The sequence below is a fragment of the Aegilops tauschii genome, chromosome 7, assembly GCF_002575655.3.
Source record: "Aegilops tauschii subsp. strangulata cultivar AL8/78 chromosome 7, Aet v6.0, whole genome shotgun sequence".
Lineage (NCBI taxonomy): Eukaryota > Viridiplantae > Streptophyta > Magnoliopsida > Poales > Poaceae > Aegilops > Aegilops tauschii.
In genome coordinates, this window is record NC_053041.3 from 558,785,022 (window position 1) to 558,789,268 (window position 4,247).

Sequence of the window (4,247 nt, forward strand, 5' to 3'; positions counted from 1 at the left end):
CCGCCCGAACACGCCCACACTACAAGAAATATGTCAACTTGCGACCCTCACTATTGGTCACTAAAAATTCATTGATTTTCATTTGTGACCTTTTTTGACCAAAAACAGATGGTCAAAAGCTGGCAGTCGTAAACTGAAATAAACGACCTTCTCTGTGAGAAGGTCGTGGAATTCCACGACCAAAACAAAAGGTCGTTGATTCCATGACCTTCTGTTTTGGTCGCTAGCTCTCTGCCCAGGCCACGTCGGATCCGACCTGGCAATCTGATGTGGCAAAATTGCGACCAATTGAAAAGGTCAAAAATTAGAATCGGCCCAGTCCAATTGGGTGTTTATATGGGCCGAGCCCATTAGTTCAGACAATTTAGTGTATTTTTCTGTCAATTTTTGTTAGCTTCATGGGCCAAGTCCAACATCGCAGCCTTTTTATATTCTAGGTCGTGGCCTACTAATATTCAATTTATTATTATTTTTGCCCTTCTCTAGTGTGTTTTTCCATTAAATAAATAGCTCCAGTCCAACTTTGTTTGGGCCATGTCCAATTCAGGCCCAGTACTATTTTCCATATGAAGTAGCATGTACACAATTTTCATAGTCTTCACGTCATTTAAAGCAGCATGTACACAGAGAATACAACATTTAATTACACAGGAATACATCATCTACACAATTTGCCTTAACTTACTACTACATCACATTGTTCCAACTCGTATTAGCACATCTCATGTGCTCCAGATGCAACAACTTGCCTTCCTATAAGAACACTCTAGTTTTATCTACTCACACCCATTCACATGCAACATAAGAAGCATAGTGTAGAACGCCATCTTAACCACATCCGCAGCACCATAAACTGGTGTAGAGCGAGAAGCTTCAGCAAGGAGGCATAGGCTCCACCATTGCGTCCGGTGGCACCTGCAGGGAGGGAGAGAGACTGAGAAGCAAGCAAATAAAACACTGAAGTTCAGGGCAACCAAGCTCATGCTAGTGATCAACCAAGCAAGCAAATAAAGCAGCTAGTAAAAAGCAAATTAGTTGCTCACAGCAAAAGGTGGATAAATCAGTGGGATCTTTCCTTATCACTAAAATTAAAAATTTGAGCACACCAAAAATTGATTCTGTGTCATAAGATGATCCTGAGAGTGCAACACCATGTTACCATCTCTAAAGTTGATTAGCCAGCAGCAAAAATTGTGTAACATATGTATCACAATTGCAAACAACCTTAGCAGAATAAGCAGAACAAAATTTCATATAAAATCTTGGTATAACCAGTAGATTACCCCTAACAGAAGCTAATTAGGCTCCAATACACAAGGCACAGCAAGCAGAGACTAAATAAGCCACGACATGAAACAGAGCATGGTATTACAGCAGCTCAAAGATGGAGCTAGAGGTAGGAGATGGACTCACCGGAGAGGAGGTTGTAGTCGAAGCTGCACACAGGCGCCGGCGCCGCCGCCACCGTCACCCTCTAGAGGAGACGCTGCCGCTTCATCGAGGGACTCATCTGGTACAAGGAGATCATCAAAATGCATCACACACATGATCATCAAAACGCAGCAGCAGGAGCAAATACAAATTTAGCCCACCATGAACAGGGGCGCTAGGCAATCCAGTAGCAATGTCATATATAGGTAATAATAACAGGACCTTAGATAATTAGTTTTCGTTCTTACTGACAAACAAGTTGACAGAATGTACTCAATATATTCTAATAAAAAGGATTGGGAGCAGAGGGAGAGCGAGGTGGAGATGGACGTGCTACCTGCTGCTGCGATGGTGCCTCTTGGTGGTCGAGCTTGAGCTCCTCCTCCTGATGCTGCTCAATAACCTGCAGGAAAAACAAGACCATGGGTGAGTTGCAGCACAGGCACATACAAGAAGTGAAGGTATGGAGAAGAACCTAGAAGAAGAGAGGTGCTCTGTCCTCCTTCGTCCGTGCCCCTCCTCCTCCTCCGTGCCTATGTCGAACAACCTCCATTCGTCGCTTGCGAGCACCATGCGCCTTGGTTGGCCATGAAGCCCTTGTCCTCTGCTGCACGGATGAACCCAAAGTATCAGTACAACTACACTGGCACATAGTACAGACATTGTATCATAGACATTCTCTAATTGACTAGCACCCAAATATATAAACATGCAGCAGTTGAGAAAAATCATGACCTGGACAGTGTATTAAAGAAAAAACAGTGTTCCATGCACACCAAATCATTCAAAAAACTAACTACACTACTACAGTTCTGAACAGCTATCGGTGCATCAACAAAATATGGAACAACAAGCACTGCATGACAACTAGAGTATATATATAGCACTCAACAATGAACAGTTATCATAGAGAACAAGATACCAAGAGATGAATGATGGCACTCAAATTATAATCTCACATAGATAAAATCCATTGCCATAGTAACAGGCACTGTGCATGATTCAGAAGGGAGGTTCCTAAAATAAAATAGTTGAAACGGGGGATGATTCTATTTTAGAGCTAAGTAGGTAACAACATATACTTAGAAGGGGTGATAAACGAACTGAATTTAGGATACAGTGCCATCTTTTACTCTCAAGTAACGATAGCAAATGTTGTTTGAAGATTTGTATCTACAGAATGTTGTGTGGAAATTGTTATTGCTGCAGATGAATCCAATATATTATTGTATATATACTCACTAAGTTACAGTAGTTGTGGTGCAGTGTGCAGGTTATTTCAGAAGATGCCACGTGCAAATTCTTATCTCTGTAGGTGATTCTCAATAATTATAACAAAGAAATTCTTATCTGACGAGGCCAATTTAACTTCATAGCACTACGAGAGCAGGACTATTAGCAAAAACAATTGACAAAAGCCGCTTTCTCCTGCACAGAAGGATTGATCACAAGCAACTAAGTCTATTGGATTTTCAGCAAGTGTGTCGCACAGCTAGAACACCACCTGCTGTTCAATTCAAACAGAGACACGGAAAACAGGCAGGCAGACAGTAAAAAGGAAATTTCAGCCCATAGTATATCTCCGATTCCGGTTTCACTACAGGTAAGAAGTTGGGATCTCGACAGAAACAAGAGGACCACCCACTTAGTATTGTTCTTAACGCTCATCAGGAGTAGGGACAGGGGCCCGGTGCTGAACTCTTCCTCCTCCTTCACCTGTCGCCGCAAACAGAAGCATGTCAGTAACTAGTTCAGACGTGAAGGCCTGGCTCCCAAGACCAAGAGATAAAAGTAGGGGGAGGGGGATAGCTTTCAGGTTAAAGAGTTGAATTTGTTTCACTTCATAAAAATAGTGTATCCTACATGCATCAATAGTACTAGGACAAATGCTGCAAAGAAACATGCTGCAATGGAAACAATGTTGATTACTCACACATTACGAACTAGGGCATTTAATTTTGCAGGGCAAAGAGCACATCATAACAACCAGAAGCTATCAGAATAAATCATAGAGGCTGGCCGAACTAATTGGCGCACTCAAATGATACAAGAGAGTGGCCCGGTGAACAACTAAGCAAGCATACACAGCAAGTAAAACTACATCACCAATATTATGTAATTAACACTAGAGTAACAGCAGTAGCAAATTCAGTCCAGCATTTGAGTAAGTAAAATATGTAGATCAGCAGGGAATCAAATTAGCTCAGAGAAATCTGTAACCAAATGTACAGTAACAATCATCTAGTATTAATCAATGGTTCTGTTTTGATCCAAACTAGATGAATTCAAGGCTAATCTATTATGTGACAATAGAGGAGCGAGTGCTATTGTACAGTTAGAAAAATACAGGTGTTGTGCATGGCAGCAAACGGGGGGAACAGAGGAGTGGAGAGGGGCTCACCATGGGGGTGCTTTAGCCGATGCAGTGCAGCGCCGTCATGCCATGGAGGGAGCCGCCGGAGGGAGCCACCGTCTCGCCGGAGTTTACTCGTGGCGTGTGTCCTCCCCGCAGCCACCGGGTGCAGGAGTACCATCCACGAGCTGGAGCCGCCCGTGGGACTTGCGGTGGGCTACAGAGAGGGCGGAGAAGAGTCGCTGACGCCGCGCCGGAGTTGGAGGGGACGCCACCCTCGAAACCCTAGCCATGGGAAGGTATCGTGGCTGAGCTCTTGAAGGTCAGAGGGTAAAGACGCGAGAGAGGGGAGCAGCACCTTGGCGCCTGTCATGGTGTCGAGCGCGAGGAGGGAGTCCTTGATGGAGCGCACGAGGTCCTGCTACGACGAACGCGGCCGCGACGACGCGTGGAAGAAGGAGAT

At 44.1% G+C, this 4,247-nt stretch overlaps 1 long non-coding RNA gene across 1 annotated transcript; it reads right to left on the reverse strand.

The window, feature by feature from the left end:
- Positions 1-521: 521 nt before the first annotated feature.
- On the reverse strand, positions 522-2,393 carry LOC109773501 (uncharacterized). The gene is made up of 3 exons (XR_002235324.4): positions 1,769-2,393; positions 1,414-1,510; positions 522-915 (listed from the first exon to the last, which is right to left on the reverse strand). It is a non-coding gene; the product is annotated as an uncharacterized lncRNA (long non-coding RNA).
- Positions 2,394-4,247: the final 1,854 nt, after the last annotated feature.